The sequence below is a fragment of the Buteo buteo genome, chromosome 4 (assembly GCF_964188355.1).
Source record: "Buteo buteo chromosome 4, bButBut1.hap1.1, whole genome shotgun sequence".
Classification (NCBI taxonomy): domain Eukaryota; kingdom Metazoa; phylum Chordata; class Aves; order Accipitriformes; family Accipitridae; genus Buteo; species Buteo buteo.
In genome coordinates, this window is record NC_134174.1 from 832,301 (window position 1) to 856,415 (window position 24,115).

At 39.3% G+C, this 24,115-nt stretch overlaps 1 protein-coding gene across 4 annotated transcripts in view; it reads right to left on the reverse strand.

Moving 5' to 3' along the window:
* Positions 1 to 24,115, reverse strand: part of PPP6R2 (protein phosphatase 6 regulatory subunit 2) — a 122,904-nt gene that overhangs the window by 80,546 nt on the left and 18,243 nt on the right. For 2 of the 4 annotated variants that reach the window (XM_075024485.1, XM_075024482.1), the window contains exon 2: positions 11,655 to 11,787. The gene's annotated coding sequence lies outside the window, so the exon portion shown is untranslated. Of the gene's footprint in view, positions 1 to 1,534; positions 1,664 to 5,053; positions 5,974 to 11,654; positions 11,788 to 24,115 lie in introns of all 4 variants that reach the window. The other 2 variants (XM_075024484.1, XM_075024483.1) reach the window with 2 other exon arrangements.

The window sequence follows — 24,115 nt, forward strand, 5'->3', positions numbered from 1 at the left end:
TATGCAACATAACTGCTGAAGCACATGAAAGTATATTGAAAACACAGGACAGAGGGACAGAAAAAAGTTCTACATGATGAAAGTTACACCACTATGAATGCTCCATTTTGAGTTGTATCAAGAAACAAACTAGTATGTCTATAACATAATAAAAAATGTTCATGATTACTTTAAAAAAAATTATAATCTAGAACAGTAACTGCCCCATTCTGCAATGGTTAGTAATTTACTTTAATCTGCTTCACTGTAGGCAAGCCACCAGAACTAACAAGGCACTTGTTCTTTATGAGCTATGGAGAGCTTAAAGAGAAGCACTCACAAGAAATGGGATCTCCCCATAAAGAACGTGAGCTACTGTGAAAATACTTGAGCAGCATTAATCACCAAACTGCAGTTCATCTAACAGGACCTACCACAATAAACAGAAACCAGAATAATCCACCTACTGAAATGATGGTATTGCCTTGTAGAGCCAGGAGCCCAGAATGAGCAAGCCCTTTCTTTTGGCATTAGGATATAAATCTACCTTCTTTCCGTAACTCAAAAAGTGCACTTCACCTCCTTCCAAAACATTGGTAAGAAAAAACGCCTACTAAATAACAGGAAATGGGCTAAGAGAAACTGAAAACAGCTAGAGAGTTGCTGCATTTTATGAGCCCAATAAATGGTAAATACAATTTCTTCTTGTGATACATGACTTACAAATATTGAACACTGTTTCCTGCTTATGCTGTCTTTAAAGACACCTACACAAACTTGAGTAACCTCTAAATACTAAAATATTAAACACTAGAAGTCACTAATAAAGTTAAGGAATACAAGGTAACTGGACAGCAGAAGAGGTAGATGAAGAAACAGGAACATGAAAGAGTATCCTACTTTCTCTAGCAATTTGTGGCATTGCACACCCCAATAAAGAAAAAAAAACCAAACAGGAAATTAAATCAAATCAGGGCATCTTAGGCATCTGATGGCAAAAAAAAAAAAAAAATTTTAAAAAATTCAGATTTCCAGGACAAAGCATCCACTTCTTTGTGGTCTTAACTGCCAACTTTAAACATTTCCAATCATTAAGCATTAAACAGAGCTCTGTTCTCTAGTTTTAGGCTCTGGTGGGGGTGGTTAATGCAATTTCTGAACAATCTAACAAAGCAGGGCTCTCTCGGGCCTTTTCACCCAGCATGAATGGGAGGGCTCTCTAAAGCTGAAAGGCACATTTTACTCCCTACTGCAAAAGCTGATTTTGGAAATGGTAGCATCAAACAGACCCATGCAGGGAAGTCAGTAATAAGAGGTTAGGAAACGAACCATACTCTGTTCACCACAAGCAACTCGGTCACTATCAAAGCTGATGGTGTGCAGTTGTAACTGAATGTGGACAAAAGCAGAAGAGGCCCTCTCCAGAGCCTGTGCCTCTTCCCCAACGGCTAAGGCACTACTTGCTGGTCAGAGCAGGAAAAGGAACATCCTATCTATTCTGAGTATTTTTGTGGTCTGCATTGTTTCCTCCTGCAGAATTGCTGAATCTTCTTACAGCGCTCAGCTTGGTCTGTATGTCCTTGAAGTGTGAACTGCTTTCTGAATTCATTCCTTCATTCTTGTCAAGGAGGTTCCAGTCCTCAGAATAGTAGGACCTCGATGGCCTCTTGGCATCCCCCAAAACCTACCAACAAGAAGAGTATCATGACCATGTTCAAGATCCAACAAGCTACCACATCCAAGCCACCTATAGCTGTACAGCAGCAAAGAGGAGGGATCCCTACAAAGGCAGTAAGCACAACTAGTTGTCCCTCCATCAGCAGGAATTTCTTCCCATGCTTCTGCAGTATCTTTTAGTGCGCTGCAGCGGTCAAAGATTTGAAAGACCAGTTTAGCCAGGTGCACTTGGTTTAACAGGTACATCTGTAGAAACGCTGATGAATGCCTCTCTTCTCCAAAGAAAAACACACTTTTTCACAACTTTGACTCTTGGCTTTATGCCTTATTGATGCAGTGTCATCTCATGGAGAGTTTCAGTTATCCAGATACAAAACAACTAAGAAGCACTAAAGTCTGCTAAGAGGACCCAAAATTTATTAACCTTTTGATTGCACAGAGCTCTAGCAGATTCTAACAAGATCCGTTATTGACATTTCTGATCAGAAAAGCAATATAGTGTATCCATACAGTTGCGTGATTTCTCCCGCCTTCTTTCCCTGATAATCACTAACCTCCCATACACCTTCCTGGCACAAGTAATAGTTGACAAAACAGACAGGAACAGGTTAACTGCTTCGTCAACATCAGACACTGACTTTCTGTCACCATCAGGCCATCCTACTTCTTTCACTCTTTGACTGTAACTGCTGAACTATTTGACCGTCATCTCTAAGTGAAGATGACTTGGGCTTCAGGTCTCAAGCAATGATTGAGTGATACTTTCCACAAAACCCAGAAAAGTCAGGAGATACAGGCTGAACACTAAGACACATCAGAAAGCAGTATGGAGAAACATTTCTCTAAAGTTTATAAAAGTCTGCTAGATAAACATATACCAACTAATTTACAGTCACATAACAGATACTACTGCCCTTCATTAAGCCTTCTTAGTATCTATGGTTATTTATTCTATGTCCAGAAAAACATTAGAGTATACTACAATGAGACTCCAATGTGCTGGGAGTTTCAGGGATATAACAATAAGTAACAAGGCCAAATCAGGAGTGTTAGAAGCAGCAGCCTAACCTAAAGTGCTAAAAGGATGAGAACATAGTTAGGAATTGTTTTTTGTAAGTATCTTCAATAGGAACAAAATCCTTCATACTGTTATATTTCAACAAACTGCTTTTCCTTAGATCTAGATGATGACATAGCCTATTCTGACATTAACAGAAGTACAACAGTTTTCATCTTGAAAGAGCTTTCCATTCTGAAGAGGGAAAAGTTTCTTAAATGAAGAATGCCCATTCCCCCCCCCCCCAAGTTGTCATTATATAAAAGTTTGGGGTGGACTTTTGATTTAATCCTTGATACTGCTTCAAGAGTGCATCTTCAGTGCTGAAAGCATCTTAAAGTACTGCCAGTTCCCCAACTATCCTTCTGCAAAGTGTTTGCTAACCCTACTTTGAAACTACTAATACTTTGCATCAACTTACTCCAGAAAGGAAGGCTTAGGTTTCCAGGCACATTGGATGCATTTTTGTTTTTTCCTACACCCCATATAGGACTGAGAAGGAAAGGAAAGCGTTTATTAACTCAGTAGGAAAGAAGCCAAACAGAGCTCAAGCTTTAGCTTCCAACATCAGCTTCTGGCTAATGACAATCTCTCCCTTCTGTAAATGAAGAGGCTGTTATTATTTTCCTGAAATACAGTAACTCCTTTGGTTGGGATTTCTTAATTTCTTGGATCTTCTCAGAAAAAGCAGGCCTCAAAGAGCATTGAGATGCCTTATTGACACAGGAAGCAATACATTGTGTCAGCCTTCAATGGCAACAGCCCCCTCCCAGAAGTACAGGACCTCAATGCTGGAAAGCAAGGCAAGAATGATCTTTTCCCAGTAAACTGCCTCAGCCTTCTGTCATCATTTTGTCACAGAAAGTCTCATGAAGTCTCAATGAAGTCTCATGTTTGATAATTATCAGTGAATACATCCTATGAATATGCCTAATCTTTTTAAAGCCATTTGGGCTTGCAATCAGAAGTGTTCTCTGACCTTAAACTGTACCAAAGTTTCAAACTGTTTGGAAAAGTACTTTTTAAACCAGCTGTTTTGAATTCACTGCGTACCATTCCTCCTCCCACCCATGCTGAGTTATAAAACACAACTGCCTCACATTCACTTTCTCCACACCATCTCTCACAGACACGTAGTGGAATACAAACTATTCAAGCAACACCAGTCAATTCTGAAAAACTAATAATCTATTAAAAGCAGAAGAAGGGACTAAAGTAAAAGTATAAAGACAATGTTGATCACAAGGCTAAAGTGGAGTAAACAAACAGTTTTATCTGCCTACAGCAATTACATTGTGTGCATTAAAATCACCACTTTAAGTTAAAATTGTTTAAGAAATACATGAGGATTGTATAAGTTAAGGAGCAGGATAAGTTAAAAACTTCAAGCTGTATACAGCAGATGAATTAAGAGAAAGCTGCTCTGTAAGGTCAGTTTTTAGGAATTGTGAAATTGGAAAGCTACAATACAGCTTTTTTATATATAAGAAGTTAAAAATTAAGTCTCAGTCTTTGTTTTAATCTGATCTCTACACTAAAATAGTATCTTTATAAAACTTATTTAAAAAACAAGAAAGTGCAAACAAAAAGGAGCATTTGGCAAAAATGATAACTTTTTCTTATGAGATGATGTATAAGTTCCTCGGATAAACTCAAGGAAGAGAATAGAGACTTAAGTGCTTGTTGGACCATAACTAAATAGTTATCATTCAAAATGAATTTGAATTTTCTCATTTTACTAACCATATTCAACTATATAGCTGTCATTCTTTCACCTAACCTCATACCACAAAAAGATCATTCCTGCCATCTACCATGGTTCACTTATTCAACCCATACTTAAGTTTTCAATTTTGTAAAACTGAGGAAGCCCTGAGCTGCACAAGGATGTTACAGAGATTAACAGCTGTGAACAGCTTAAAATAAGCTTTCCATAACTGGGTATTTCTTCACCAAGCTGTTATCCCCCACCACCAGCCTGGCTTTATTTGTAGCCGAGGCAGAGTTTGTCTGAGATACTAAGAGGCTGCTTACAGCCATGTAGATATTCAAAACAATCCCTGTTACACAGCTTCTCAAGTTTCACTTTCCTTCCTTAAACAAGTAAAAAAGAGCTAAATCAGAATATGAGAACATGAGGATAAACATGTTAGGGTCAAGGTTCACATTCTTGCCGCTCAAGATAACTCCTGCTATTTTTCTTTTAAAGCTGTTTCTAGCTCTTTTATTTGGGGAAAAAAATTAAATGTACTCATTATAACTGCTATAATGACATTTGTCCAGTCTGCAACTTTTCTTCAGCAGTGGAAAAGGCAGCAAGAGACAACATACACTGCTTACCTCTAGCAAATGCAGATGCTAGAGACCTCCCTGTTCCAGTTCCAGCAGGAGTTGGGACTGCTCTGCAGGCTCGGAAGCCCAGCTGGGTTTTATACAGACTGCTCAATCTGCGGAGATTAGACATCTTTATGGAAGTACAGATCAAAGTAATGTGGAAGGAGCTGACAGAAGGCCATCGAGCAATTCTGCCTCCCAATCAGCTAAGCCATGCTGTTCATACTGGTTTGTAAGGGACTCAAGGCTTTAATTTTCCCAAGTGCTTTGATCAGCTGTGAAACAATTCCTGGTACTGACCTTATAACACTTTCCAATTGTCTCCAAATTACATCAAAGAATCACTCTTGTTCACACTTAGCTTTTGATTCAGGTTTTTTATAGATGTAAAATAAAAGATCCAAGCTGCTTATTTTCAAGCAGTTAATTCAATCATGTTGGTACAGTTGACAGGTAATTCTATCTGGGCAACAAGTTTATTGAACAGCTTCCTTAAGATCTGATTTACACTCAAAATAAGCCAGGTATATTTTCAATCTTTATGCATAAATAGCACTTTCACTACATCTTTAATGCTACATCTTTAATGCTGTAATACCACAGAGTACCACTCTGTAGAGTCTTATTGAAAGACAGCTACAGAGCAAGAAAGGAGGGTCTGACAACCTGGTCTTGGCAGGAGCAAGCTACAAACTGCAAAACAAGCAGTAGGGAGAAACAGTCCTACAACTTATCATTGTGCTCTGCTCTCCTATGACAATCATCTTTGGTGTCAAAATAAAATTCACAGCTTAGTCCTCCAATTTGCTAGCTTTCTTCTGTTCTTGCTTGGAGTTGCGAAACTTAAGACTTTTTGAGAGCTAGGCGTGCTCTATCACATTGAAGGAACAAGCCATTTCACTGAAGACTGCCACCAGCAGGAAGGTCTGAAAAATCATGCCGTTAAAAAAAAAAGAAAAAAAAAAGAGAAAGGACGAATTTCATATTACAATTCACAGGAAGAGACATGTCAGGTTCAGAACATTTTGAAGATCGATTTCTTTTCATTTATGATAATGAACACATTTTAAGGAAGTCAGGTACTGTCCAGACACACAGGGAGGAGGGACCATCCCTGCTCTATGCAGGGGGGGGGTGTGAAAAACACCTTCGGCTACTAAGCAGACTGAGAACAAGAGAAAAAACTGAATAAAACAGAGGTGGCAAAAGGTGCTCCTTGTTTGATATTTTTAAACAGCAAGTGGATTAATTGTTGCAAACTTTTTGTAAACTCATCTTTAAACTTTGTCTATAACAGCGCTCACCTGTGTGAGCCAGGGAAGAACAGTTTTGTCACAGCAAGGTTTGTTCTCTTCAGTGTGTTCAAATTAGTAACACATCCCTTCATCCTCCTCATATTTTGTGGGCAAGAAACATAATATGCACAATTCTGAGGAGGCATGGTTTGTCTTGTAATTCTGTACAGGAACGTGGAAATGAAATATTTCCTACATTTTTCCAAACAAGTTAAATATCACAGCCTTTCCCTTTTATTATTAAAATTAATTAACTGTATGTATTAGAAACTTGTACTACTTCACTGAAGTACTGGTACACTCAGGTTCTAATCCAGATGAGGCCCAACACCTATCGACAAAAAGTACCTTTCTCCTGATGTCTGCCACATCTCAGGTGTTAGTACTTTAGCTTAGGTCATCAACAGTAAAACTAGAAACATCTTTTGCTTTTTCAGGCAGACATCTCAAAGCCCTTCAAAGTTGCTTATATTCTCTCCAGAGTATCTAATTAAAGGGAAAACCATCATGATTTAAGGTAAGACGTTTTCTATAACTATATGCTGCCATTTTTGAAGATTAACTGCTTTATGGAGAGCATTTTAAATTTGATACATGTAGAATTAAACTGTCATTCAAACACCTGCTATTTGCCAACAATACACTGCAGGAATTTTTTAATATTTAGAAGGTATGCAGAAGCTTTAGTCAAGAACCAGAAGAACACACAAGGCAATCCCTGGCTGCATACTGGTCCTGGGGTAGATGATTAACAACATAAACTTAAAAAAAAAAAATCCTCTTACCATGTATGTTTCAAAGTAATCGCTACTTTTCATCTTACTCCTTATACAAGTAGAATGCCAAAATTCTCCTTTCTCCTCTGCAAGGCCTGTAATGACTGTTTCATACAACCCCTTTTGTCTCACTTCATCTCATCCTTCCACTTATCAGTGATTTTCACTTTGTGGCCTGGATTTTTATTTAACAATTCTGTTGCGGGGAAGCAGAGGGCTGTCTTTTTAGATGCTTCACCTGAGTACCATTAAGTTTGGTACAAAGGCCTCTACCTTTTCTAGAAAACATCAGGTGGAGTCTGCAAAAATAACAGGTGACTAAAATTCACCAACTGAAAAACTAGTAGTTCTACATATCACAAAACTTATAGCATCTTGCAATGCTGCTTTGGCTGCCATTAAAAAAGAAAAAAAAAAAATTACACTGCATCTCCTACTTCCCCTAAAGCTTTGGGTGAATTTTTGTGTTACTCTATTATCTGAATTCTATATTTGCATTATTTTGCCCCGGATTATTACTGTAGTCAGTTCTGTAGTTACCGAAGGCTACCCTGAGCCTTACTGAATATGGGCACACATAAAGTCCACAGCATTTTCCAACCTTTTAGAATGTTCTCAGTACTCCAAGGCCAGTAAAAATGAACATGGATGGCCAGCAATCACCACAGGCGACTCCTTCTGGAAACCAGGAGGAAATTACCAAGATTTACTGATTTTTTTATTTAAGCCTATTTAAGCTGATTCCTGATAAAATGAAACATTTAACATTTTCCACTTAGTTACTAAGTGGAAACACATGGAAATGCTGAGAGAAATACATTATCCTACTTGTTTCCAAAAAGAAAGTATTTTTGAATACTTCTTTCCCGTAACATCCTTTCTGTTGTAAAAATACAAAGGACAAACATAACTTCAGGAGCTATATCACAGCTGAAGAGTCTTCCTAAGTCCCATTTAATTCAATCTACCTCTTTAGTCTCAACAGGCATGGATTCCTGATGTGAATTTTGAGGTTCTCTTATGAATATTTTTTTTGCTAAGTTTTAGTACAAAATCTCCTTTATTTCCTCTATAAGCATAAATAATTTTAAGCTTTGCTACACAGAGAAAAAGAAAAAAAAATCCCTAGATAACTCTTTGAAATTGCAGTATCTGAGAAAGTTTTAGAACACACTTGCAAGTCAGATGGTAATAGATCACTAGGACTAGACGGCATTCACCCAAAAGCTCTACACCTTTAAAAAGCAGCTACCGAACAACTAATTGCAAGGCATAAAGTATCACTTTATTTAACCTGGTGAACTTGAAGCCTAAAACTAGCTTTTTAAGCAAACTGTTACACAATTTAAAAAAATCCACAATCAAAACATACAGATGGACAAGGACAGTACAATCGATAGTTTATCTGAATTCCCACAGAAGTATTTTGCATGGGCTTCTCCAAACAACTTTAAAGAAAAGCTCACTTTCTTTTGTGAATCAGCAGCTGGTTAAAACGTAAGAAATAAATCAAAAGCAAATTTAAAAAAAAAAAAGAAAAAAAATAGAAAAAGGCAGCAAGTAGGGTCCCAAAAGAAACAGTGCTGCTCAATGTATTTATAAGTGATCTCAGAAGAAAGATGATTAGCAAGGTGGAAACATTTACTAGTGACAGAAAAATTATTTAGCTTAAACCTACCAAAGCTGTCACAAACAGCCACAGAATGATTTCATGTTAATAAGCAACCAGACAATGAAATGGCAGATTTAACTCGGTGCTTACAAACGTAAGTACTAGTCATGGGAGAAAACCCACCACTGAACAACAACCACTAAGTCAGTTAACATCACTCTGATCAGGGACCTGTGGCCATCCAGTGCTTCCAGACAAAAGTGCCCAAATCTTTATTCTGGGCACACTAAGAAAATAAATACTTGTAGGGTTTATAAACATCAGCAACAGGTATTTGAGCAGCAATTGCATCACTTCAGGCTAATTTGTCTTTTTGAAAACAGGACAAGCAGGGGATAAGCAATTTGTCCCTGTCCACTATGTCCTGACTGGCAAATCCTTTCCTCTGGGCTTGGTTCAGTCTAATGCAGGAGCCTTCTGTGACCAGTCAATGTCTGCAGTGTCCTCTGGATCCTCAGGAAGTCTCTCACTCTCCACCAGTTCCGAAGCCAGGCTGTCCATCTGCCCCTTGCTCATCTGAGATGTATCCCACGCTCTCCTGTGCCGCAAGTTTCTTTCCTGCTGAACTTTCACACACTCACACTCTTCTGCCTGCCCCATCCCATATTCTGGGAAATTCTTCCCCCAAGTATGCTCAGATGATCCCAGGAAGGAGCTATTTCCCCTCCTTCCAGACGGCTTTGCCTGACCTGCGTGCCACAGCCAGGACAAAGCAAACAAGCAGCCCTCCTCTGTGATGCATGGCAATCCTTTTGAAGAAACATGACATTTTAACATACAAATAGAAAAGATCCTCTTTGTTATATCTATTTGGAAATGATCTTGGAGCCACTGTTCAAGGATCTCAATAGAGATCAGCAGCCAAAGAGGTAAAACCAATGTCAAAAGTCATTATAAGAAAGAATAAGCAAGTAAACAGAAGGCATGACATCATTTGACTATCATGTGTTTGCATCTTGAGTGCTGGTCTGGTTAGCTTCTCTCAGAAGAGACAGTAAAGCTCAAACAAGTACAGCTGGTCTGATTAGCTTCCCTTAAAAGAGATTGAGTGGAACGTGAAACAGCACAGCTTCTAATGGAAGATGCATTAAAGTTGACTTGATACATGACTACAGCTCAGAAAAACAACAGATACAGAGAAAGGCATGAATGGTACTAAGGACGTGAATAGAATGTGATTTACAGCTTCCTATAAACCCAAGAATGGGCACACCTCACAAAGTTATCAAGCGACCAGCAGGCAGAATGAAACACTAACGTTCTGCATGGGAAGAAGAAACCCCGTGGAACCTGCTGTCATAGATGGTTATGGAGTACAAAAGCTCAACTGAGCTCAAAAACTCAGCTGGTTACACCAGTTCATAAAAAACAGGTTTATGAATGACCCTCAAATATTTTACAGCCACTGCTGTTTCAGAAAAGACACTAACCTGGGTAAGTGGCAGAAAGTGGTAGTGCCTACCCTACATTTATACCTGTTCTAAACTTCTCCCAAGTACGCCATTAGCAGGAGCAGGTATCAGAGGGTCCTGAGCCAGCTGGACCTGTAATTTGCCAGACTGGGCTACATTGTTATTTCCAACTTCTTTTTTTTTTTTTTTTTTATATATATCTCACTGGCATAGATGACTACAAATGTCTGGGTACCATCCACATGCTCTAGTTCCCAAATGGCTTCCAGAACAATTTTCATAGAGCCACAGAATGGTTTGGTTTGGAAGGGACCTTTAAAGGTCATCTAGTCCAACCCCCCTGCAATGAGCAGGGACAGCTTCAACTAGATCAGGTTGTTCAGAGCCCCGTCCAACCTGACTGTGAATGTTTCCAGGGATGGAGCATCGACCACCTCTCTGGACAACCTGTACCAGTGTCTCACTACCCTCATCATACAAAATTTCTTCCTTCTATCTAGGCTGAATCTACACTCAATTTTCACCAGTTTCAAGCCATCAGGTCTGACATGCAACATAAATATAACCAGCTCCATCAGCAGTAGCATCTTTATTTACAGCTCACCTAAAACCTGCACTTTTCTGCAACAAAACTTAGGGTCTCCTCCTTCTTTTAGGAGTTTTAAGAATGCCTTTAATTCACAACCTATTCCCGCTGGGAAACCTTGCTTTATGTAAAAACTCTTGCCTTTGTAGCATTGAGAAAGCTCTTCCTAACTGAATTACCAACAGGAAAACAACCACGTCAGCCATCTCCACTGCTGGCACCAGGAAGGATTGCAGTGCTCCCACAAGCAGCCAGTCCATCTCCAAATAATCCTAAGGCAGTGAATCCCCAATGTAATTACATGCTGCATCAAAGGGCAGTTCCTCTTGTTTGCTTTAAACTGCCTGCTTGATAACTTTGTTGGATGCTTCCAATTTCTCACCTTAGGAAAACCTGTGAGTAATCACAGCCTATTCACTTTCACTACCCCAATGACAAAATGTATGATGTGTCATTTCCATATTGTTGCTTCCTGGAACAGCCACAAGCAGTTCCCAGAAGTACAGATAGCCATCAGAAAGACAAAAAGAAGTTCCATCTTCCTCCCATCAATTATGTACATTAAATTAGAGCTTAACTTTGGAGAAACACTTACCAGTTAGACCTGGGTTTGGGGAGTAACCTGACCAACATACCATGACTAGACTGCACACTCAACTGCAGAAGAACTGAGCTTCTCAGTTGTATGTAACCTGCTCTGAATCTCATCAGCAGGACCATCCCAGTGACACTACAGTTCCCTCTCAAATGACTCCAAGTGTCAAATATCAAGAACGATCTCACTAGCGAACATCAGAACACATAATATAGCATTATAAAGCATGTTGTCATTGCTGAGCTTAAAAAGGAAAGGTAGATGTGCATACCTTCAGTAGGAGTTATTTCAAATGTGAAATCTTCTCCACGGACAGAGAAACATTTGGGTTACAGTTCCTGGAATATACCCAGCTTCAGAAAATTATTTTCATCCAGTGTGAATTCTTTCTCAAGCTTCCTATCCTGGAAAATATTTTTAAAAGTTAATATTAACCAAAGGTAACTGAGGGCCAGAGATTTTTTTTTTTTCCCCCTAAACAAACTTCCACATAACCTTTCAGCCCAAAGAAAAATTTGAGCAAGACTATAGGTGGCTAACACTCTTTGCAAAGCCATCACTATCACCATGTCAGACATACTCCTTTCAGTTACCACCCCTTCTGTAGCACAGGGCAAACATGAACCTTCATACCAAGCTGTGACAAGGCAGGGGTTAAAAGCCCCTTCCCTTCATAGCCCTTGGACTCAGCTGTGAGACTTGTACCTCATTCAAGAATATGTTTGTTTTCTTGACATCACTTCAAAAGAAAGTTATAGGTTGTCAAGGAAACCTAATGGTCATTTTCACTTGTTCCAAGAATAACTGCAGCAACAATACACGTACTTCACATTTGGTCTGGGGCCCCCATCACCTTAAGGAGGCAGTGAGGCATCCAGAAGAGAGTTCACCGTGGTTTCAGGAGGGGATTCACAGAAGGGAAGCCAGCAAGAGAACCAAGCTTGGCTTAGCCTGCCGAGCTCCCCCCCCAGCTGACAGAACTGGGTTTTAACCAAGCCTCTCTCTGAATCCAGGTATTCCTTTTGTGCTGTGGGGTTATGACCAAACAGAAAATACCAGCAGTCAGTCCCTACATCAAATAATAATGTTCCCACACTATCCCAATAAAAAGAGTACACTCCCATTATTAGGGCAAATACTCTCCATATCCAAACAGCCTTGCAAACCTCAATGTCAGAAGCCAGAGAAGGCATGACAGTGTTAACACAGCACTAGCAGAAAGAACAATGTATTTTCTCATCTTCTTATCAGTAATTACTTAATTGGAGGTACAATATTCACCCAAAACTGAAGTAACCAATTTGAAGGGACAGTTCACAATTTTACTGTGCCTATTTAAGGTATTTTACTGTGCCTATTTGATGACTTCTTTTTTCCCAGCATTTGTCCTACAAAGTCTTCTAAACATTATAAATGATAAACTGAACATAAAACAGTGCAGCATAGATTTAAAATCATAACCTGAGGCCCAACAATTAAAGTGCTGCTCTGAAAACAGACTGAATTGTTTTGCAACGAAATCACCATACACCTCAGATGTATTTAGAATACAGCAAGCATACTCTGACAAGAGCTTGAGAAAAAAAGCTACGCTTTTTGATTCTACGTATCCCCCATAAAAGTAAAACTCTATTTTGGAAATTAATTTTTAGTTGTGGGTATCTGATGTATTTCTACTTAAAAGCAAAGTGTGAAAAGAAAAGCTCTGAATAATGACTTTAAGTTTGGTAGAATGTAGTTAATATTTAGAAGCTACTTTATTACGGAAATTCAAAATATCTGCACCATTCTGACACTTTTGTTTGTTGTGCTTGTGGTCAAGATAAACCATGCTTCACTCCAAGGCTCCACAAGGTATGTAGTATTACTTCAGCCCCAATTCTGTTAAGCTTGTGCTTGAATCCCAGCACAACAAGCAGTCCTGTTGGACTTACTGATCCCAAAAGCCAGACACACATTTACAAGTGAAGGTGGTCAGCAGAACAGCAAACCGACTCCACGTACAGAGCACACCACACTCCCTCAATGCTTTCTTTAACACCGAGTCCATATAGTGAGACACGTGAAGAACAGGAGCAAGTACCCATCTTGCTCTTGCTGAAAGTGCTTTTCACAGCAGTAATTGCGTCTTAAGGACACAATCAAGTTGCACCTTACTGAAATGGCCTTCCTGGATTATGGAACTACGGAAGCAAGACTAAGTGACATTGTCTTTCTGACTTGAAAAAGAGTAAGAATTTAATCTCTAACATTTCAAGTGACTCACATCAGCCTCAAAGATCTGTCATTGTCATGGTTTAACCCCAACCAGCAACCAAGCACCACGCGGCCACTTGTTATTATCCTTGGGTTGGGGGGGAGTGAGCAACAATATAATGACAATACTAATAAAAGAACTGGAATATACAAAACAAGTGATGCACAACGCAATTGCTCACCACTCGCTGACCAATGCCCAGTTAGTTCCCAAGCAGTGATCCCCCTCAGGCCAAATCACCCCAGTTTATATACTGGACATGACGTCACACCATATGGAAAACCCCTTCGGCCACTTTGGGTCAGCTGCCAACTTCTTGTGCCCTTCCAGCCTTCTTGCTGGCTGGGCAGGAGAAGCTGAAAAATCTTTGACTTAGTCTCAACACTACTTAGCAACAACTGAAAACATCAGTGTGTTATCAACATTCTTCTCATACTGAATCCAAAACATAACACTATACCAGCTACTAGAAAGAAAATTATCTCTATCCCAGCCAAAACCAGGACAGACTTCTTTAGTGTTTATGCTATATTCATCTCAATTTTTCTTCAATTTCTGCAATTATTTTTTAATTGAAATAGTTACTGAATAAATTTCCAGGTAAGAGTGGTAGGACAACAGGATCTGCTGCATTTCAACACAGTTGAAAAAGATTTGGGTAATGTGGTTAATTACTCTCTTGCATTCTGAACACATACTGCTGAGATTTCAGCCTTATTCTCTTCTGAGATGTGCTTTATTTTATCTGACAACTGATTTGAAACAAAGCACAATAAAGTAATTTAAGAGTTTATATTTTCTACCTTCTCTCCTAGTGATTTTAAATTTTTTGCTAAACTCGCTGCATGTTAACCAGCTGCATATACAGACATGTTAAAACATACAGCATAATATACCTGTATAGAAGTTAAGTTTTAAAGTCAAATCATGGACAGGTTCTATGTCATTAAAAACAAAGTGTCTTGTTTTTAACAGGAGAAATCATCCACCTCAAAATAACAACTAGTATCTCCCATGATTTCCTGAAATAGGGTAGAGAGAATAAACCCTCAAACACACTCCCTGTACTAGAAATTTTAGAGGAAATGTAATCTAACTTAGGCTATGAATTTTAAAATATACTCCAGACTACGCCGTGAGTCCCTACAGTGCAGACACAGTAGTAGCAAGGCGAATGGACAGCTATTAGCAAATTCTTTTTAAAAGGCTTCTGTATGGAGACAGAAGCATTCCTAGGTTCCACAATGAAATAATTAAGGACGTGTAGCTTCAGAAAAGCAGAACCACCACAAGTCTTACTGGTGTCACAGGAACTCCCATCTTTGGGAAAACCACATCACTTTACAGAACACCTAAATATGAGTTAGTGCCACTGTAATCCAACAGTACGATACAGCTTTTCCATTTGGGGAGATACAACTTTGAATTAGGTTAAATTTGAGCTGACTACCTTCCTTATTCCAACAGCACATTTTTGATTCTTTGGAAACCAAACGTTTGTAGATGCTGCTGTGGTAGACCTGCATGTATTCTTCAGGCCTGCAGCACACACATTCCAAATGGCTTTCACTGCGAACTTCTCACTGGTAAGGCAACGTGCCTAAAAACAATCAATAGCAAACTGATTATTGTAAACGACAATCTAATCAAAAGAATTCACGGCCATGCCATAAAAGCTAAGCATTTTGTAAAATTCTGCAGATCTCTGGTTTAAATGGATAACGGAGCTTTGGACAGCTCAAAGATGCAGATGGAAACACTGCAAAAGAACAAACACAAATCCTCATGATGTACAGAACAAGCCAGCTGCTCAGCGGCTGTTGTTGTGTAGCTGCTTATGGAGAGAGGGGTTCATGGTGGGATTTGGGGATGGGAGAAGTTGTCTTGTTCTTTTAAGTTAGCTTTGCATTCGAAAAAGAAAAGTTTTTCACATGTGCTACACGTCACTACCCAAGACAGGACATAAACAGATCCTGCCTGACAAGTCCTAGTAAGCCCTGTGCTCCTCTGCATCCTCATCTGCAGGCACTGCACGAGCCTGCTTTCACATTCTGGCACAGGACAGCCACGGCTCTGCTCCAAAGAGCCTCCAAGGGCCGAGCCCCACTGACTAACACTTACCTGCACATTACCACCTCCCCAAACTCAGCATTTCATGCCACCATGTGGTGTCATTACTTTGTCATGACTACCTGCCTTGTAATCATACATCCCTGAAAAAACAGAATACTCTTAGTTATGCAAGCAACTGCTAAAGTTGTTTTACAAAGAATGAGAGGCTGATAAATCTACTGTTCAGCATTACTTAATGATTTCCAGCTTCAAAGTAGTCGCACGCCAGCCAAACCTTTCAAACAGTCATTAGAACCAACAAGGCAGAAAAAAAATTGAACCACTTTCACTTTATGAAAGAACATTGGCAAAACGCCCAAGTAACTTGCCCGAAGTTTAGTGTGAGCAAAATCTAAAGGAATTCAAGAGACTGCTGATTTACAGCTCCTTTCATTAGACAGCATTTGTTTCCAAATATCCATAATAACTAAAAATAGCTATGTGTCTTTCATATAGAGACATGCTTCCAAACTATCGTGGTTTAACCCCAGCCAGTAACTACGCACCACACAGCCACTCTCACTCACGCCCCCCCGCCCCCAGTGGGATGAGAGAGAGAATTGGGGAAAAAAAGAAGTAAAACTCATGGGTTGAGATAAGGACAGTTTAATGGAACAGAAAGGAAGAAACTAATAATGATGATAATAATAAAATGACAATAGTAATAAAAGAACTGGAATATACAAAACAAGTGATGCACAACGCAATTGCTCACCACTCTCTGACCAATGCCCAGTTAGTTCCCAAGCAGTGATCCCCCTCAGGCCAAATCACCCCAGTTTATATACTGGACATGACGTCACACCATATGGAAAACCCCTTCGGCCACTTTGGGTCAGCTGCCCTGGCTGTGTCCCCTCCCAACTTCTTGTGCCCTTCCAGCCTTTTTGCTGGCTGGGCAGGAGAAGCTGAAAAACCTTTGACTTAGTCTCAACACTACTTAGCAACAACTGAAAACATCAGTGTGTTATCAACATTCTTCTCATACTGAATCCAAAACATAACACTATACCAGCTACTAGAAAGAAAATTAACTCTATCCCAGCCAAAACCAGGACACAAACATATTAACAAATTAAAATACCAATCAAGAGTGAAAGTCCAGTTTGTATATAGTTTAGTTCTAAGTCACTGTGAAACTAAAGTATGTTGCAGCTTTTCTGTACATTTTTCTTCAAACACCCTATGAGTAGAGCCTATCTTCCCTACCACTGCTTCTCCTTGCAGTCCTTAAGACAGAGGGGTTTTGAGAGATATTCCACAGCCTTTTTATGGAATCTGCTCAGATAACTAAGAAAAGCTCATTAACAAGCAGTCTAAAATCCACTATATAAACCTCTACAAGGCCTCTGAAAGAGCATTTACACTTCAGCAAGTTATTAAAAAAAACATTAAGAATATGCCAGCTTCTTAACTACCTCCTGAGCCCTCTTCAGGAAATTTCCACCTGAAAAAAAGACTTGCTGAAGGATCTGCACAACCTAGTACATGTACCCTTGTATTACTTTGGGTAGCATGTGCCAAGATAACATATATAATAATGGAAAACCAGAGACAGTATAGGCACTATGCAGGAAGGACTGGCACTATACAGCCGCAGCTCAGCCTCTCTGCTAGGAACCGACCTGGGTCCAGCAGAGTTGGGCAGCTCTAGCTCAGCATCCCACTGTGTGCTCAGCTCAGCACACAGTGTGTGTCCATCTCCCCAGGCTCCCAAGGGCCACACAAACACACAGAAATAGTTCAGGGCTGAGGCAGCAGGCTCTCCGACATCTCTGCTGGAGAAGGGCGACTCAGACCCAACCCTATGAGCCTGCAGAAGTCAGCCTGAATCCAACTAAGACAGCAGCATGCCTGCAGCATGGGCACCAAGAGACCTTGGATGCTTCTTGCAGTGCTCCTCTGCTTAAAAAAAAGAGACATTAAAAACAGAGCACGTGTAAGGAAGTTGTTGGTAAGTGGAGAACTCTCCTTGGGCTCCTCCTGCTTTGGTACCTGCTTCTATGGGGGAAACAGGGAGAAGCGATCGAGCTGCACGAAGGCACCCAGAGGCTGGAACTCCACTTCCCTGCAGTGAATCCATATGCACAATTTCTGTGAACTACTAGTAAGAGAGGTTTGTTTATCCAGAAGAGGCATTTGGAGAAGAAAACATTGAGGAGAATTAGAATTCCTACATAAAAATAATCAAAAGGTTATTTAACTCTTAAAAAGGCAATGTGAAAGCAAAAGAGCATCTCTGGCTAGCTATTCTAATGGTTTGGGCACAGCAAGAGATGTAAGCATATGAAAAAAAGGACATGCCTGTTTTGATAATACTATATAAAAAGCAGCTACTTTAAAAGAAATCTAAAGTCTTCCCACTGCCTTAGCTACTTTTATATGGTTGATCAGAAATATCAAGATTAACTAAATTTAACCTTTTACATAAGCTATAACATCCCTCAAGACTTTACTAATAAAGTTAGAATTTTTGTCATGCAAACTAAGAAAAAAACCCAAACATTTCTACAGGGTATCTCCATTGCAATTAAAGAGCTAAACAAAGGAACAGGTAGCTTACATAAAAACACTAACAGCCACAAACAATTCTCTAGTCAGTTTTATCTTCACTTGCATATATTTTGGAATTCATTCAGCCACTTCCCACCTACTTTAAGAGCAGTCACGAAAAATTATCATAATCCAAAGGAAGGACAAGCCCAGCATAAAGCAGTCATCCTTTCCATGTTTTCTTCTCCAGTGCAACAAGTGAGAAATGCAAGTACTATTTAAGACAGTCCAGAGGCTTGCCCATTGATGGGATTTTATACTATCAACACTTGCATCAAGTTTCTGAAGCTGGACTTTGAGATCATCAACTCTTTCCTAACCCTACATCTCTCAAGATAACACCGCCAGGAATTCAGGGATAAAATGATGTAATAGCTGTAAAATTGTCAAGGAGAATAATGGAAAAAGCTTATTTACTATTTTGAAAAGATGAGTGAAAAATCAGGATACTTTTTAGGTCTTCTAGAAAGCTGTCAAGAGTTCACCCTCCACAAAAGACAATAACTTGTCCATAGGTCTTCAGTACATTGCTGTCAGCTCTACCAATCTGCATTGCTCCACAGGCACTCAGGCATCAAGATTGTTTGACAAAGCTGTGGCCTTATACCTAGTATAGGTATCTTATTTGTAAATTAATTCATAGGCACTAAGGAAAAGACTCCCTGACAGTATTCTGCTGGACATGGGCACCACACTAATCCTCAGCTGGAACTGCAAAATTAAGATAAACATCAAACGACCGAGATTACTACTCCAGATATTCTAGACTAATTTTAGTCCACAAAATCCTGCATCCTGCTACTAATCTACATGCAGCCCCAAGACCGCTTAGATGATGTTTGGTCTTTTCCACTTCCTCATTTCTTAAAAGAAGAAAATAAATAAATAATAAAATAAAAATCCATCCACCAACTCTTCTGAGACTCAACTGTAATATGGGAAGTTAAATATTCCCATAGTCACTAGTTATGACAGTAAATAAATACAACAGCTTACACAAATGAACCACTGTACAGTTAATGGATACTTCTGGCATTTATTAGTATATACTGAACCTTATGCACGGTGCTTTTTTTTTTTTTCCAGAAATTATGCTGTAAACAAAGTTACAGGGAATCCTCCTCAAACTTCCATTGCCACTTCATGTCATTTTCAGAAGAAAATTTGGCTCCCTGCACATTTTCAGAGCACTTGAAATTTTATAGAAATTGCTGAAATTTAAAAAAAAAAAGCACCAACACCCAAGAAACAAAATTTTATTTGCAGACAAAACCAAACTGATCTGCCATCCTTTTTAAATGATGTATGTTTTGAAACAAAGGTTCATGTCTCACTAAAGACTAAATGATGTCCTTGCTGAATTTGCAGTAATTAATGGCAGTTTTGGAAAGAGATGAAACAAGGCCAGTTGCCTCTTCTTGTGTTTTCACAGGCTGCAAACTTACAGCAGAAATGCATATCTTCACATTTCTCTCAAACAATAACAAAGACTACCTAGTGTCTCATGAAAAGATCTGGTTTGGTTTTAATACTTCCCACAGAGAGCAAAAGAGTAATTTTAGGTTTTATCAGCCTCTTAGGATAATTTTCAGTATCGATAGTATTTCTGCAGCAACAGTACTGCCTAGATTCCAATCTCAGCTATTTTACCATAGTCCTTCAGTCACATAAAGGGTATGAAATACCGTTTAAAGAGTCAGCAACTAGTTTAATCTTAGATTAACATTTTAGTATTATTGTACTTCTCTGATAACAATGGAAGAATTCCTTTAAATAATTACTGTGGGTACATACCCTCTCATTTCAAGAGTCTATAAATATAAAGTATTTGCCTTTTTCCACTCTCCCTGGAATTCATTTTCTATCCTAACTGTAAGAGCAGACAGCCTGCTCCTCTCTACCCAAATGCTGATTCCTGTTCCCAGCCTCTGCAATTCATTTTTCAGGCTTCACACACACATTCTTAACAGTAAATATCAGTTTAAAACACATCCTTTATAAATTCAGGTTCAGAGTGACTGCAAATTTATTTTCCTCTCCATCTGGACATTTGCAAAATGATATGCAAATCATGAGATACATGAAATGATACTGGTAATTATAGAAGTAACCGAGACCAGTTACTATTTTAAACTTGTGGCCAAGCACTGTGAATGTCTTTCACAGAAGCTGACCCATCCACAAAAACAGCATGTTATGGTGGCAGAGCTTGCATGAAATCTTTTCAAAACTGTTAAGTACAACGCAGGATGAATATGAAGCCATCATGGTTTTTCTGCATTAGACAATAAAGACCGTAGAAGGTCCTGTCCACAAGGTCAGGCATAACCAGATAACTAAAAGCAAGCTGAAGATTATCTAGTGCAGTTATTTATGGCAATAAACTGCCAAACTGCCAAAAGACACTAGAGCTGCAGCAGAGAAAGAAATCAAGGACAGTGTTTTATGGTCAAATGTGCTGGCTGGAAAGAAGCTGGATTCTACAATAAATCACTTGCAGAGGTATGGAAGGCCCCCAAAAAACATCTTATTGTTTCCTACCTAGCATTAACAGCAGCAGTGTCACACTAACACCTAGTGATTCACAAGGCAGGGGACAGTGTCATTTCAATCAATTTTTCTTCTACTGCCAGTGTAGCATACTGCTCTTTCACACTCCCAAGCTGGTACTTTAAGTCAGCTATAATCCATTTTAAGAATCTGTCAAGCCACTCAGTAACTAAACAAGCTGAGGAAAGTTGCCAGTTTAATACATAACACCATGCTGTTACCTCACAGGAATTTTTATTTTCAGTATTTTTATCACCAAGATCTTCCCAAGAAATTTGATAATTTGGGTTATGAAGATTTTTTGACTGCACAACTTAAGTTGCCTAAAAAGGGCCCAACTTTCCAGAAGAGTTAAGTAAACCCCTCCAAAATTCAGAGCACACTATAAATGTCTCAAGTCACCTATGACGAAGTCTGCAGACACATCTGAAAGCCTTCCTCCTGTGACTGCTGGAGAAGGGAGACAGAAAGCCATCGTCCTGGATGCAGTTCATATCAAAAAAGGCACAAGACACTCTTGAGAATCATCCTTGTTTATCCAAGTTCTTGTTCTAGAAAACCATAAGTCTCTATACTATTCTATTCAAAATAGAAATTGATTTAAACTCAACCAAGAAGTAATACAATGGATGAGTTGTAACTGCACTTCAGTAACATAATTGAAACCAATGTTTGTTCAACTAGTGCAAAGCTCCATGACAGGAACCCATTCAATACTGCTCCTGCAGAACAGCCTGCCTCCTTCCCCTCACACTCCACATTGCTACTTCTCAGAGAGACCAAAGAAAGTTCAGGTAAAATTACAACAAACCTCAATCCACAGTTAAGTACGGTCACTAGCGTTGTGCCAGATATACACACAGCATGATAGGTGGTAAGGAAAAACAAGCAGATTAAACTCATTCTACTCAGAATTTAATTTTTTAGATTTAATACACAAAATCCAGAGTGAATTAAAAACTAACACTTGCTCAAATTCTGCAATGCTAAAAACCAAGCTTGCTAAACTTTTCAGGTAGGCTGTGACAAAACCACCTATGCACAGGCCATGTGGAGGGGATGTGGGGACAGAATGAATGCTGTCAGCAACTACAAAATTCCTTGCTAGAAAAAAAAAAAAATCACATAGAACCCAAGGCTAACAACATCTATTTCCAGAAGACACATAAATGTATAAAAATACCACCTAAAACTTATCATGCTCCTGACTCAAGGCACAAAAAGGAATCTATTTCAATGAAAACACACAGTTACAAGAAAACATGGCACACTAGGCAGTCTAGAAGTAATTCTCACAAAACCTGGGAACATTGAAGCTTCTATACATTTCACTATTTTCTTTCACCATGATTTCTCATGCTTCTCCCACACTTCCGCCAGGAGAGGTCAGGGTCTCCTCTCCTTGATCTTCACCTTTACCATCATTTGCAAAAAAAATGCAGGGTTGTCAGTGATTTCCACCTATTTGTTCAACAGCACATGCAATGCCTTACATTTGTCCCAGAGAGAGGAAAAAGGCACATGAGAAATAATTTAGTCCTGTGTCAGTTATGTGCCCTGACTAAAACAAAGTGCTTTTGAATTACAGCCCTACAAGAGCTCAAGCCAATCTCCAAATACACACTGCCACGTTTCTTCCCTTGGATGAGCACCACTGCTAGCCTAAGCCTTTGGTGTGCCAGCCTCGGGTGCCAAGTGGGTAGGTGACAAACCCAGCGAGGCAGTAAACAGCACAGGCTGGGGGCTGTTTTGACCAATTTAGTGTCCAGGACCTCACCAAGTGTTCACACAAAAACCTATGCCAGAAAGGTACAAACTGCTATGAAACCACACTAAGTCTAATCAAATGCCTGGACACCAAACTATAGTCATGTCATTTTTTTATACTCAACCACAGACAATGCAATCCAAACACCATAACTCAGCATTAAATTCATATACAGCAACCAAACAGCTATGAAGACTCCTCAACTTAAGACTGGGGAAGTTAAAAGACTCATGGCTGGACTTAGAAAAAACACATGGCTTCTGCCTCCTTAAGCCAGATCTTACATCAGTTCAGTCCGTTCGCACCACAGCTACACCCAGGGACTCAGAACGTACCATCAGTTTTCAATATTCTTCAGTCTTCCCCAGAAGTGCATTTACAGGGTCCAGCACATACTAATTTAGTGATTAAATCTGCAACTGAAAGGAAAAAAGCCTCACTGGACACGCTATAAACTGGCGAGCACTGTGTGGAAAGGTGCTTCTAGTTACTACTCGAATGAACTGCTGTGAACGGCATTCCTTCAAAAGAAAGTCAAAAACTCCTCAGAGTAAAAAAACATGCCACGCTTTACACCTCTAGAATATCATCCCTGTTCTTGCTCAGTTTTATTTCTAAGAAACAAACAGGAAGATGCAAGAATGTCTTATATAAGCATTTTAGGATGCCATCTGAACTGATGATCCCATGCAAGATACATGCATACTACCGAAACTACAAAAAACCCATAAAGAATATGCACAGAAATCATGTTGCAAACAGGAAAAAAAACAAAACAAACCCCAAAAAACAAACAAACAAAAAAAAGAGAAACACACTCTTGCCAGAAGTCTTACTTTTAAGGTATGTCAGCTGTGCATGTGGCAAGAGCAATGGTCTTTCTGAAATTAGTGAAACTGCAAGCAAGGCTCCTGATGTGCACTACCACTTAACATCAACATAATGATGTTTTTAAAAAGGAGCTTCCCAATTATACTGCTGACTATTTGCATGCCATTTTCTCTGAAATTCAAGTTGCATAACAAGGGCTCTGAGAACATTTCTTTTTGTACTACCAGAGAAGCAACTTTGCAGAGTAAATGGAAAAAGTGTCTGGTTCCAAATCCTCCAAGAAGTCTTTGGCAGCCAGCTGCTGACAAGTAGCACACTCCTAGGCCTTGGGTCCATGGGAAGCTGGGAGGAAGAGAGGGGGAGGAAAAAAAAAAAAAAAAAAAAAAAAAAGGAGCACTGCTAAGTTGTTTGGTACCTATTAAGAGAGTTACTGGCTAACAAGCCAGAAGAAATGTGTCTGGCAAGCTCCGACAGTAACATGTTTTGCACCAACAAAAAGGCTACAGATCTCCTGGGCAGTCTTCCACATAAGCCTAACTTGCCAGAAGGAATCAGCAATAAGTAAATTTACCAACTAAAAAGTTGCTTGGTCTCATTTTTGCTTCATCCCATTCTTTTATTATCATTTATTTTTAAAAGCCTTTCTCAATTTAAAAAGATC